This window comes from Periplaneta americana, chromosome 2 (genome assembly GCF_040183065.1).
Source record: "Periplaneta americana isolate PAMFEO1 chromosome 2, P.americana_PAMFEO1_priV1, whole genome shotgun sequence".
In the NCBI taxonomy this organism is placed as follows: domain Eukaryota; kingdom Metazoa; phylum Arthropoda; class Insecta; order Blattodea; family Blattidae; genus Periplaneta; species Periplaneta americana.
This window is the reverse complement of record NC_091118.1, coordinates 91,004,432-91,019,767: the sequence shown is the minus strand read 5'-3', so window position 1 is coordinate 91,019,767 and position 15,336 is coordinate 91,004,432. Positions and strand designations below refer to the sequence as shown.

Here is a 15,336-nt window from a genome sequence, read left to right as displayed (position 1 = left end):
TGTTGTTCTCTTGTTCTCTCAGACGGGAGCATTAACATGTCTAGAATTTGAATAGTCTTGAGCGCTTGCTCCCATCTTGGATTGTCCTGTATGTTCGCCCGGAACGTAAAAGCGTACACCAATCATTTAACTTACAGCTGATTTCCCCAGGCTTGTCTCTCTGTATTGCAACTATTCTCTGATTAATACCAGCAACTGTACGCCCATCTGCACGCTGAAAAATAACTAGAGCAAGATATTCACTTTCGGACGCTTTTATCTTGCATAATTCGCCGTTTGTTTTTCATTTATTTTGAGCAAAAATTCCAGGCTTACCAACCACAGTTAGTCTTCTAATAGAAAATCCATAACCAGTGTTGCTAATATCCCTAAGCGAAATCAGGTTGGTATAGTAAGCCTCGGCCGGCTTTCATTTGAACTAACCACATACCCCAAAGCTGCAAAACGGAATAGAACATTTTAAACAACCTTAATGTTGACGTTAGGGATGAAGGAAAAGATTTGTTATCGAAGGATGTAAATGAAGGAAGAAGAACCTTTTTAACCACGTTATTCTCGAAGGCGATAATAACGTAAAATCTAAACAGCGTTCCTGTTTAGCCTTTACTGCTTTATAAATATTCTATTTAAACTTTAATTAGTGAATGCCAAATGAATAACCTACATATACTTTGAAACAAACAATGATTATTGCATTTGGCGTGTATCATGAAGAAGATGCAAAATAGTACATACCAAATATTCAAATTTCACAATCCTAAGGAAATATACGAGTGCGTTCTGAAAAGTAATGCCTCCTATTTTTTGTCACTATGAATATAGTTAAAACTATTAGTGACAGTACACTGTATTCAATGAACTTTCTGCTTTCAGTGACGCAAGTTTTGTATCTATGTCATTAGAGAGCTCTGAGTTACAGTCTGAAACATGGCGGCGTGTACCAGCACTATTTCGGTGCCTCTGAAGCAGTGTGCTGCGATCGAGTTTCTAGCAGCAGGAAATGTGTCCCCGATAGACATTCATCGGAGATTGAAGGCTGTTTATGTGTCGACATCAGTACTGTGCCACGTTGGCCAGCTCGTGTTCGTAATGAACCTGGTGCAACTCTCAACTTTTGTGACAAAGGACGCAGTGGAAGACCACGTACTGCAACTGATGACGCTCATCGGAATCGTGTCAATGAACTCATTACAGCGAATCGTCGCATGACGCAGGAACTTCTGTCAATCCAGTGTGGCATATCAAGGGAGCGTGTGCAGGCGATAATTGCAGAACTGGGTTTCCGAAAATTTAGCGCACAATGGGTGCCTCGAATGCTCTTTCCTCACTTGAAACAAAAAGGATTGTGATATTTGGCAACAATTGCTTCTGCGTTACAAATGAGAAGGCGATGAATTCTTAAACAATATATTTGTCACAGGTGACGAAAGCTGGGTACACCACTTCGATCCCGAAAACAAGAGGTCATCAATGCAGTTCCGCCACGAAGGATCACTTGCACCCAAAAAAATTCAAGGATGTGCCATCACCAGAAAAATTCATGCTTACAGTGTTTTGGGGTACATATGGAATTCATGCCTGAAGGCATTGACTCTGTAAGGTACTGTGAAACCCTAAAAAAAAAAAAAAACTGAAGGCACGAATTCGAAGGGTTGGTCCAGATATGAAGCAGCCCCTCCTACAGCATGACAACGCTCGTCCGCACACCAGTACAATGACAACAAAACACATTCAGCGTCTTGGTTCCGCTGTTGTTGATCATCCTCCATATAGTCCCGACCTGGCGCCATTAGATTTTTATCTGTTCGCAAAACTTAAAGAACACCTGAGTGGACATCTCTTTGATTCTGACGAAGCAATGCAGACAGAAGTAAGGCTGTAGTTCATTACTATTCAGCATACCCTCTTACGTGCATATTGCCGGCCAGAAGTTTCCTTACATGAAAATTAAGTTGTATCTGCAATCACTTCGTTTATAATGACCGATTCCATGTTTAACTATTAGGCAGTTATTTGAGAAATAAATGTATCGTTCATATAATAATCTGAGATTATTGACAAATTTATTTTAACATTTTAATGGCACAATATTTAGCAGGGACGGAGAAAGCACAGATTCAAATCCAGCGACTATCAGGGATTTTGAGAATTTTAAGAGTGTAATGAAATAAAGATTCGAAAAGTTATGTAAAACGTTAAATCAGTCGATACGAAATAGGAATACAGTAGGCGAAAAGTATGGGGAAATACCAAAAATTTTGTGGAAGCAATTTTGACCAACATAGAAGATTAATAAACAAGTTCACATATCATTTTTAAGAGAGATCAAGCTTTTTTTACTAAACTATTTTAAGCTCATTTAATTGCTCCAGAATGTTTAAAAACATATGTGGAATGTAGGTATATGCCAAAAGTATTAAATAGGCCTAACACATATTTTATAATTTTAAAAATAAATTAATATCTTATCAGTACTGAAAATTTACTAGAAATCTCCATCTCCAGAAGGAAATTCCTGACAAGGGAACATCACTCGATGTTAAGAAAACTTTCAAACAATTTATACACCATTCGAAAGAGCATCCCGAAATATTGCATCCTGAGATGCACATATGCACGAGCTAGAGAGAGTTCTAGAGGCGGGGATGGAGATCTGCGCCATCCAATTGGAGTCTAATTATGTTTGACCTGTTGGGCGTGCGAGAGGTTTGAATACGTATATTGTGTTGTCTGAAGCTGCGTAGGGAGCTAGCGGAGACGGGAAGCAAAGAACTTTATAAACGTAGCAAGGAAAAGATACATACATTAATAATAAGGAAACACAAGGAAAAAGACTAGCCACCCTACCCCATTATCTTCTGGCTTAGAATGGTGCCTTATGGTGTCGTTTATGAAGTTCAAACCTGTCTTCAGACAGTTGAAAATATCATTATGCCTGCAAAAACAACCTGCGACAGTGGGAGCATCAGCACGTAGAGCTGAAAACCCGGGTTCGAGTCTCGGTATCGGAGAGAATTTTTCTCAGTTCTACCCATTGTTCACCATATGGTAATGCAGAATTCCTGCATTGAAATATGATATGTACTTCGGTACAACATAGTAATATGATAAGCGTAAGTAATCACTTTGTGATTCAAGACGATGCCTTGTTCCGTCGGACACCGGCTACTTAGTCACTCATAATGAGTGCACCTCTGTATATTGTGCCACTGTCACATGTTCTCTGACACAGTACATCAGGGTAGGCCACCAAAAGCGAACAGAGACGTAGAATTTAACAATCTGGCATCGGAACTAGTTTCCGGCCTGGCGTAGTAGAAAAAGCGTCAGTACGCAGACCTGAAAACCCGGTGCCGGAGATAATTTTTTCCCTTTCTACACATTCTTCATCCTATTTACATGTGTTTAATTTTTCTGCAGTTGGCGCTTCTTTACACTGCAAGATTCATTCTGGGACTCACAATGGGTGCCATAACAGTTATCATTCTACTCTACAATGAGGAGATAGCTGAAATCAATCTCAGAGGGGAACTGGACACATACATGGATATCTCCGGAACTATCGGCATCCTCTACATGTATACAGTTGTGCCTTCGTTCCTTATATTATATTGGGCTGTGCATTCTCGCTGCCATCATCCCTGTACTTTTCGGAATGACCTTCTTCTGGTCGTCAGAATCTTCCGTATATTCACTATCTAATGGACGCAAAATTGAGGCAGAAATGTCTCTTTGTTGGCTGCGAAATGTCCATATCTGTAACAGTCACCAGGTACTGGAAGAATTGAATGATATGCAAAAGAGTTTGGAGATTGTACTTCCATCTGAAAGCGTTCCAAAGTCATCACTTTTCAGGATCTTGAGAGTGGTGTTTGGTTTAATGATATTCTAGCAACTGAGCGATATCAGTGCTGTCATATTTTACACAGTAGACATTTTCAAGGCCTCCAAAAGTACATTGTCTCTTTGTCTCTCCACATCATAATCCATGAGGCAACTAAGGCAGGAGATAATGCGTTACAGAGGCAAGTTCCTTCCACTCCGTTGCATATATCGCCGACTAGCTATCTATTACCCTACTAACCAGACGTCAGACGTATACAAATAATTGTTCTTCCTCGACATATATCATCCAGGAAGATGTAAGCCTACTGAGTGATAAAAGATGTACGTATCAGCCAGAACCTCAATCAGAGATATCCATTTATTTATTGACCTATAAACCTAACCATCTTTTCGTCTGTGCATCCATACATTATTTAACGTGGAACGTTTAAGTGGGCACACATTTCGATAAAATGTACATTACCATTTTATTTTTTACTGTCTACGCGTATCTTGCGCCTTACTAGAAGATCGCCAATGCAGTCTGCAACATATCCGCATTGGAAAAAGAAATTAAGTTAAAAGTTCTACGGATAAAGGCGAAGGAAGTATAAGAAAATTTTAGAGTTAAAATGATATGAATTCAAATATTTATGTACAATTAGCACTGGAACATTAAAAAGAAAAAGAAAAAATGGACTTTATAAAAATGATTACTTGTTGACAAAATATAATTATTGTACATTTTTTCATAATATATCATATTGTTGTTATTATTACCATTATTATTATTATTATTATTATTATTATTATTATTATTAAACTAACTAAGCTTCAAGTGTATTTTTACTGCATATATATTATTTTAATTTTTAGTGCATATTTGAATAGTTTTTACTACATATTTGCATGCATATTTTCTTGTTTCCTAGTGTATAAGTTTCCAAGTTTTTTTTTTACATAACACTATATCATAATTATATTCTTCCCTCTACGCAGCCCAGAATAACGTTCTTTAATACAAGGTCTGGCAGATAGGACAGATTCAATAGCATGACTGTAACTTCGAGGCCATTGACAATAGATAAATTCGTTGTCACTCGAAGTCACCAAACTTGCCCTGTGCGTAGATTCAATACATTCTTATTAAGGTAGTTCAATGACAAAGGTTGTTAGTGTACAAGTGTCTGTAACTGAAGGCGTAGGCTGCAACCATAATATCTACATCAAACGGGTACGTCAAAATCACATAGCTATTTTACTAGTGGTAATATTATTATTTAATCCTACATATAATTCAAACATCCAATTCCTAGTTACTCATTGCTTCACAGATATTCTTGTATAATTCTTTTATAATGTTTTCCACGTTTCCATTCATTCTCTTACAATTCTGACACCAAATCAAGATGCTTCCCCGGAATGCTCCGTCTCGCTTATTACGTAGGAAGTGAATCTACCACCTTCATTGTTTCGTTCGAAGTAATGATTTCATCCCTTACATCAGGACTGCAGAGCCCGTAAGTAGGGGAAATATGACGTCAGCCTCACTCTACTTCTATAGGGGATGATCGACTTCCGCGTAGAGTTGTTTACAGTCTCTGCCTGTGATGGCACTGTAATTTTCGAAAAGGATTGTAATAAATTCATTATATTTATAAAGCCTTATCTCGTTTCAAGGTTTACAATTATGCTACTCGTACATTTCCTGTCGGTAGTTTCTTTGAGATTTCTTTGCACTTAACCTGCTTTAGATTTTCGAAAACTTTCCTCCTATCATCACCTACGGAAATATAAATTTATAGCATTTAAGTAATGAACCTTGAAAGTGACTGTTAATTTCAATTCAAAATGGACACAACGAATGACGACCTTAATTTAACAGCATGTAAATAAATAATCAATATACAGTTCGTAATAATGAACTTACCTGAAAATTTGTGCATTCCATAATTCTTAATATGGGTTTTGTTGAAATGTGACTTAATATTAAAATGACGAGTAGAAATAAATTGGATGGGACACAGTAAACAAGCAATTCTTTCGTCTTCTTTAACAACAAAATCAACATATTCCCATTTCCTTTGGAGGTAGTATTTCTTCACGGGTTTAGATTTTGCTATGTTCCAGTTCTCCTTAAATTGTAGTATGCGTATTGTATATATATATATATATATATATATATATATATATATATATATATATATATGGTAATTCCGGGGGAGATAGCCATGCGGGTGAGACGACCAACCGCTCTTATTTTTATTCTAATCAACTGTTTCCAATGAAAATCGGTTTGCCGCCAGATGTTAATTAAACGAAGTGATTGTTGCACCTGCGAAAACGTAAGGTTATTATTTCCGCGTTTTGTAGCCGTTCGTGAGTCTGTGAGCAAGCAATAATTTTTCACCTTCTGAAATAACAATAGAGAAATACTGCATTTTGTGAGGAAATTTGCTGGAAACATCTTTAAACATTCTATCTTAACTGTATTTCTTCTCTTCACTGCTGCCAGTTTTTATTACGCGGTATGGCCATCTCTCCCGTATAAAAAGGAGAGATGGCCAGCATTTTTCCGGGATAGATGGCCTACAATTGAGGAGTATTATTATGTTAAAAGTATCGTTATTTCTAGATTCCGATAAAATATAAAGCAAAGCCCGGCAGCAAACGTGTCTTTGGAATGAAGATGACTTATACCGTGCTTTTGAAGTCATTAAATATGGCAATTCTGTACGTCAAGCCTTCATTACACTTCATATTCCAATAAAAGCCCTGGAAAGTAGAGTTAAAACAGACAGTTCTACAAAGGGTGCAATGGGACCAAGTGACACATAGGCAATGACAATGGATGTAGGTTTGTTCGCCATATTAAATATGCAGGAACATGGATTTTCCCTTACAGGGACCGGTGTCTATAGTCTCGCTTACATTTTTGCTGAAGAACTTGTCAATATTCTCTGACTGGCTGACAAGCAAGCATTCTGATGGGAGCAGATAAAAAAGTTATATTTTTTCACCATGTTAATAACGTCAAAAGAAGTGCTTATACAAATTTTGGCCACTTGACCGCAATTACGAGGGCCGTAAAAAAAGTTCGCCAGGGGTCGTTAACAGAAAGAAAACACAATTTAATTCAAAAAATTTATTGGCACAGACACAGCAATTGTTGAGCTATTTTTTTTCAACACATTCCACACTGGAATGAGACATCTGTCATATCATGGGATCGGTAGAGAGGTGCAGGCGGCTGTCCAACGCTGGTTTCGATCCCAGGAAGCTGACTTCTACGACACAATGGTACAAAAATTGATCCCATGGTATGACAAATGTCTCAATTCCAGTGGGAGATACGTTGATAATTAGCGCAACAATTGCTGTATCTGTTTCAATAAATATTTCCATGTAATTGTGTTTTTTTCTGTAAACGGCCCCGGGGAAAATCACTTTCTGGATGGCCTGGTAATTACGGTCGAGTGGCCAAAATTTGTATAAGCACTTCTTTTGACATTATTAATATGGCGGAAGAAAAAAAATAACTTTTTTATCTGCTCCCATCAGAATGTTTGCTTGTGAGACAACACTTCCTATCCCGGAAACCAACTGGAAAAGATACTGTTACTTTGACCTTTCAGGATTTTGTTTCATTGACATGTTCATAAGGTCCAGCGTCGTGGTCTAAGGCATCCTGCCTAGGACTCGCGTTACGGAATTCGCGCTGGTTCAAGTCCTCATGGGGGAAGAAATTATCTCATGAAATTTGAGCCAGTGTATGGGACCGGTGCCCACCCAGCATTGTGATGCACTTGGGTAACTACGATAGGTAGCGAAATCCGGTTAAGAAAGCCTGCTGTAACGGCTGGGGGGATCATCGGGCTAATCACACGATACCGCCATTTGGTTGGATGATCGTCCACCTCTGCTTCGACATGTGGACGTGAGGCCAGCAGCCGGCTGGTCGATCATGGTCCTTCATGGGCTGTCGTGCCTCGGATTATTATTATAATGTGTTCATAAGCGTTTCAATTTATTTCTGTGTTGTTTTAAGGAAAATTCACTAAAAGAGGAAAAAAAACAAAAAATAAAGTTGTTGCAAAATTTCAAACAATCATAATTATGCACTTAGACACTATATTTATGTGTCCAGTGCATATAACCTAATTGTTTTACAAAAAATTGTTATGAATTTACTTAAAAATAATGGTGGCCATCTATCCCTATATCCTATGGCCGTCTCACCCAAACATGTTGGCTGAGATGGCCAGTGGCCTATTATATTTCAAACGTATTTTTTTATTACATCAGTGAATTCTATGCGCCCTGAGGCACTGTAGTGGAGAAATATAACCTAGAAGGAACGTATTTGATTTGTTTCGTATTTCTTTTCCAATCGGTTACCCTGTTCTAAGTTCTATGGCCATCTAACCCGGAATTACCCTATATATATATATATATATATATATATATATATATATATATATATATATATAATATAGCTGGAGTGCGTTACAATGTTGAATGACAGCATTGACATCCGGTCATATATCTAGGCCTATCATTCACTTATCAACGCACAATTCATTTATCTTCCTACTACTAGTAAACCCAGTTAAGACCAGTAATGCAAGTTTTGTAAAAACAGGACTTAAAACTTTATTAATGCACGAAAAATTATAATAAATTCTTCAAATAAAGTAATTGGTTTATTTCTTGCATGCAACATTTCGGACTTAATTCATTTTAGTAGAATACAGAGCACGGAAAGGAAGTCGGAGACTGTAAACTTATTTTACACAAAAAGTGGACTTAATCGGCTTTAATAGTAACAGGACGATATATACATAGGTAGATCTACTTGCATTATATGCACACATGCATTTTTTAATTTATTTCACATGTCTTAACTTATTTATTTCCCTCATTCATTTTTCTCTTATTTTCTAAAGATATGTTCCTAAGGATTTTATTATCTGTTCATTTTTAATTCTTGATAGAGTATTGTATACATGCCGCCGCGAGAATGAATGTTGATGGAGCCGAGCGTAACTAGAACGTATGACCGCACTGGTAGAAAAGGTGGGTGGGGTAAGGTGTGGTAGTAAAGCAGTCGCTCTGAGGAGCTACAGTTCTGCAGGTCTGCCTTACATTAATCTTTTGTCGTATATCAGGTTATCTTATTATTCGCTTTCTTTCTTGTTATCCTGATCCACATACATACCGTATAAATAAATTTCAGTTACCAGTTGTCATTAGTTTCACTTCGAATTCCCTGTTTCACACTCATAATTTCTAATATTTTCTACTAGTTTCGTGCAATATTCTAATATGAGAGTGGATATCAAGGTATTACAAACATCGACCTATTCTATAGGATCCAACAATACTTAGAAGACGTGAAGCACGTATACTAAAATAACCGAATTCGTTAGAAACCATTAAGATATCTTACAGTATGTTCGGTTCATGTTTGCCGAGTCCATGTAGAACCGAAGTTCGCTTAGCGTTTGTTCAAATTTTCCCCTCCCTTAATAATGAATGAATGGTGTTCGGTGCCATTCTCCTTAATTTCTCCCCTCCTGCGCCTTTATGCATAAGGATGTCAGGCAGATTCTTGCGAAGTTACGCATAGTAATGAGTACAGGTAATTTTTGTTGTTATTAATAAGACTAAAAGTTCATAAGTGAATGAAATAAATATATAGAAAAGTGTGTGTTCATAGCGCCGACTACTATCGTGCAGTCCACCCCGTGGAGTAACGGTTAGCGCGTCTGATCGCGGAACCAGGTGGTCCGGGTTCGAATCCCGGTCGGGACAAGTTACCTGGCTGAGGATTCTTCCGGGGTTTTCTCTCAAGCCAATACGAGCAAATGGTGGGTAACTTTCGGTACTGGACCCCGGACTAATTTCACCGGCATTATCACCTTCATTTCATTCAGAAGTTAAATAACCTGAGATGTTGATACAGCGTTGTAAAATAACCAAAAAAATATAGTGCAAAGTTCAAACATGGGCGAGGAAACCAAAAGTTTACACTTCGCCTTATTCCATACTAAGAGTCGACATTGCTCGGGTTTTCCTTTTTGCTTCAGACTTAAGGAGATCTCGGCAACTCAACTATAGAAAAGCAAACCGAATTATTGTCTTTACTAAGCTTTCCTCGTCCCTGAAGATGAATCTTTACATAGTGTCACTAACATAAATTAATGACTTTCTTAGCCAAAACACCTGCCAAGATTAACATAATTTAAAACAGCTGAAACTCAAGCACCGAAAAGAAAAGATGTCATCATGCACATTTCTGTTTTTGTTTTTTATTAGCTTTGTCTTGTAGTTTAGCTAAACAAAACTTGCCCTCGGTCCCTTTACATCCGTGTAGCATAGACTCAATGTTCTACATTGATCTAAAACTGTGCTGACACAAATTTAGTGTTATTCCCTGTCTACGTGAACTTTAGCTTGACGTTTAAAGACAGTTGACGATAAATAGAGAAATCTCTTGTTTCCAATCTGAACCCCTTGGAGTCTCATGGTGAGTTTCAATTTACCTCTTTATCGCTCGTATCAAAGAATGCATATGTAAATAAAAATATATATATAGGCTAATAGAATTGGAGAATTTTATACCCCTTGTCCGCTTTAAGCCTGCTTATGTCATACCCGGTTTCTTAAATATGACTTGAAAAATTACGTCTTACAAATACTCGTACATAATACTGTATATTAATTATGTTATTTTTTTATGCACAGAACAGGCCCTACAGTATAATCTCGGAATTAAACATTTTTGGACTTGAAGAATAATATTTTGAGAGAAGTTTATTTTAAAAATTAACAGATTGTTATTTCCAGTAGGCTTAACATACATACTACTGTACATTCACGACACGATAATATAGATATAATTTAGCAGTAACACATATTCAGACATGAACAACAATATTTTGAAAGACATATATATTAGCATTAATAAACCGTTATTTTCAGTGAACTTACGTATGTACAGTACATTCACATAATTTTATGGTAACTTAGTTTGAGAGAGCATAAATAAAATACTACGGATATGTAATTTATGTAGTAAAACCCCCCTTTATATCGGTTTAAGTAAAATAACGTATCTAAAATAATGTTGTATATTAATTATGTTATTGTGCAAATCTAGTCTTTCAGGTAAAGCTCCCTGTAAAGCAGATTTGAGTAATTATTTTATTGTTACTTTATGTACAGCCTACAGTATAATCTCGCAATAAATCATTTTTGAACTAGAAGAATAATATTTTGAGAGAAGCTTATTTTAAAAATTAACTGATTGTTATTTCCAGTAGGCCTAACACACTACTGTACATTCACGACATGATAATATAGTTATAATTTAGCAATAACACATTTTCGGACATGAACAACAATAATGTGAGAAACATATATTTTAGAATTAATATAGTGTTATTTTCAGTGAGCATATGTACGTAGATTCACATAATTTTATGGTACCTTTGTTTGAGACAACATAAATAAAATACTACGGAAATATTATTTATGTAGTAAAACTCTTTTTATGGCGGGTTAAAATAAAATAACGTATCTAAAATAATATAAATAAATTATCAAAATATTAAAAAGAAATGAGTTGAGCACTTGTTAGAACCTGAGTCCCCCTGCACTAAATTCATTCACCTTACCACAACGCTACGGAGAGCTATGTATTGAAGCTCTTGAATTTACGTGTTATGAATGCTTTCATATTTGCTGTCTATTATGTTCGATTTTGAATTTGTAAAAATTAAACAAAAATGTGTTTTATGCCATATTATGTTGTGTATTATTGCCACATTATACATTCAATCAATAGATCGTCCCTAATTTAAGTAGTTTTAATTTAATGTTAATTAATTTAATATTTCAATAACAATATGGCCGCTTTTACAACGGAAGAAGAGGTGACTGGATGACGTTGATAAAAGACAATAGATTGTAGAATAGAGCATTTTAATATCATACATACCGTATTTCTTTCTAATTTTAATTGTTTTCCATAATTTAATGTCCATCTGTCAAATTTTAATGTAGCCTATGTTCTTCTCCGTATTATGAAGGTTAAATGTGAAAACTTTGGCAAATATCGGTCAAAACCTGTAGATTTGTATAGAGTACATACATAAATATATACATAAATAGCCACATTGACTTTTTAGATGAGAAACTAATCGCAAGATATGTGCTCAAATTCTTAGGCGGTTTAAATAATGAAAGGTTGGGAGAGGGGGACAGTAAATATTTTCATAATATGGCCTCCTGTAGAGCGATCATCGTCGAATATCGAACTCCGCCAAACTCGACAAAATGAACTGAACATAACGTCTGTCATGCACGACGATAATGTGTAGTATGAAAATTAAATAATTTATTTTATTTATTAACAGGTTATATATTATAAGCTAAAATAATATGTAGCATGAAAATGAATATAGTCTATTATTTATAAGTAGGTTGGGTACTATAAGTTGTAATGAAGTGTAATATGAAAATGAGACTATTATTATTATTATTATTATTATTATTATTATTATTATTATTATTATTAGCTGAAAGCACCCGGCGGTGTACGGGTTTTCTTTTCTGCTTCTATTTTAATTAAACTGATTATTACATATTTGAAAATCTCAGAACTTAACTATAGACAACCAAAACGAATTGTCTTTACTAATCTAAGATGAATCTTTCATTAACGTCACTTACATGAATTGATGAACTCCTTAGCGAAATGCCTGTCAGCGTTAATTCAATTTAAAACAGTTGTAAACGGTTTTTTAATGTAGCCTATATATTTATTTGTTATTATTTATTTATTCTAGTGTAGTTAAGGTCATTAGACCTTCTCTTCCACACCGCCAGTAATACAAATAAAATAATAGAAAAATGAAACCATGAACAAAGTAAAGCCCAACGAAAATATGATTCCTTTTCCCCTTTCTGATCAGTTTCAGCATCGAATCAATATATACTGTACATATCAGCCAGATCCTCAATCAGAGGACATGGTTTACTATCTGCCCTAAAAAAAATCAAAACATTATTTGTTGACTGCTACTAATCAAATTATTATTATTATTATTATTATTATTATTATTATTATTATTATTATTATTATTGTGGAATATTGTAGATCTCATTATTATAAAGCATCAGACCTAAAAAATTTCTGTTTACAATGTCATGCAAATTTTCGTTAATCAGCTTTTTTTTCCTTTACTTCTTTAATGAAGCTTTTTAAGCTATGTATTTTAACTGCATATCTGTCATATTTTCTCTTACAAGCCAGATTTTCTTTTTTTCAAACTACTAATATGTTCATTCTTTCTCTGTAACTCACCTTCCATTAATCTAAATCTTTTCTTGAGACTGAGCGTATGATTGTGTTGCGAAGTAACAGTATCAGAGACGTGTGAACAGTTCGCAATAACTGTTACAATATCTGGCTCTGCGCCTTCAGTACTTCTATTCAGAATCCTCATATGGAGTTTTTATACCTACAAAATAATATTATACCATGGAAAAAAGAAATGCTACCAAATATACTTTTAAATGATAAAGTTCAAGTTAAGGAAGAATTTATCTTGTTTGAACAATGGACCTACCCGCATTCGATGTTTTGGAAAATTAAAAACAGATGGAACTGCATCATCTATTTTTTTTCTTTGCATGTGCTTTCCAGAACCAATCTTCTGTGAAATGTTCAGAATAGAGTTTGTGATAACTTGTTCTAATAAAACTCTCTCTTTTAATGGGTGACATTCATTGCAACAGTAGTAATGCCTTTTTAGGGTCAAGCTATAAATTACACGCATTGTAATCATATTTAAAAAAATATGTTCGCCGAAATAGTTTTAATGTTAATTTGTCTTACCACACGCTGATAGAGTAATTCAATCTACATGGAAGTGCTATTTAGTGTCTGAATTAACTGAGCGTTAAACTATCAGATATATTTAAATATCGGTATTTAGGTTCAAAAGTGATGCTGGACCTTTCCTGAAGGGATTTGTGCAGTTATAAGCCTCACAAGAATGCATTATTATAATACATTCATCGAATACACACTGGATACTCCTATCACAACCAACTGCTAAATGCCACACTTGCCACAATGATGAAAATGCGCGAACGGATTCAATTTTTACAGCATAGCATCGCTCGTTTGTGCGTTTAGGTAATTATATAACGTCATTGGTTTCTACACATGGTTTGGTCGGCAGTCGTTACATTTTCAAAGCATCGTATTCTGGATGCACTTCCCGGTCTACTGTCCACGTGATCGAGTACTACGTCTTTTGTGGTAAGTAAAGTAATTTTTTATCATTACACTGTATAGTCAATATCTCGTAAAATATACTTGATTTGTTCCGACTCTCTCTCTCTCTCTCTCTCTCTCCGGATAAACGTTGTATAAAAATGATCTGCCTTTATTTGAGTCTATTAACCTCAAAGGATATGGACAGTGGTACCGTGGGGCTTAGTGTAGGGCTAACAGAGTTACATTATACCCCATTTTGAGGTCAACATATAAAAAATATACGGATAGTTAACGCTGCTGAATGACAATTTGAATATTTTAGACATGTATACTTCACAATCTTATTTAAATTAAGGAATTTCTTTATTGCAGAGTAAAAAGAATGGTTCGAAGAAAGGAAAGAAAAACGAACATTGGACTTTCCAGTGGAAGTGGTATAAGAGCTGTAGTTAGCCTAGTTCCTTCTGGAATGAACATTGAACAATGTCAACTATGGAACTGCTTCTAGGTAATCTATTGTCATTTTCAAAACGGTCTCTTCAGAGGCAGGTTAAAAAGCCAAGGACACAGAAAAATGTTAGAAAAATACTGTTTTCCCGAAAGGACGATTCAACAGAATGAACAAGATTAGATCTGCATTCCTTTGGCTTCCTCGTATGATGTAAACTGCGCGATAGATGAGGTTTAAAAATAATTTACGTTCACAGAAGAACCCGTGCATAGGGACTATGTTCTTTTTCAGTTAACTGGCAAAACTAATAACTATTATGTGCGTAAAGCAGAGAAGAACAAGGATTCGGTTGGAGATTACGAAGAATCATTTCTTCGAAGAGGAACCAAGGACAGAGCTAAGTTTGTGTATCCACTTCAACTTGATGATGGTTCTTCCACAATCAGTGTCTTTGGAAAAAACGCCAGACTACATGTTTGAAACTTGAAGTAAATCTTGATAATTTTTATGTTTGTTAAAACATTGTTTCTTTCTATGTTCGGTGTGATTATTTAATAATTAAAGGTTAAAGAACTGGTATGATGATATAAAATAATGTTATAAAGCCACAAAATGTGAACCAGCTATATTTGTTATGATTATTTGTCGGAAAACTCACTCATTATCCGATGTTACACTGTACCCCAGAACTTGTTACAGGGTATCCCATTCTGGGATACAGTGTAACAATGTATCACTTAATGAATATGTTCGAAATACAGTAGAATAT

The 15,336-nt window shown here is 35.5% G+C and overlaps 1 protein-coding gene across 3 annotated transcripts in view; it reads left to right on the top strand.

Annotated features, from left to right (window-relative positions):
* The window catches only part of LOC138694417 (facilitated trehalose transporter Tret1-like), an 83,372-nt gene that overhangs the window by 51,788 nt on the left and 16,248 nt on the right, over nucleotides 1-15,336 (top strand). Inside the window, exon 1 of one of the 3 annotated variants that reach the window (XM_069818113.1) lies at nucleotides 4,966-5,059. The exons of 1 other annotated variant lie outside the window; for it this stretch is intronic. The gene's annotated coding sequence lies outside the window, so the exon portion shown is untranslated. Of the gene's footprint in view, nucleotides 1-4,965; nucleotides 5,060-13,308; nucleotides 14,625-15,336 lie in introns of those variants that run through there. One more of the 3 variants, XM_069818114.1, reaches the window with a different exon arrangement.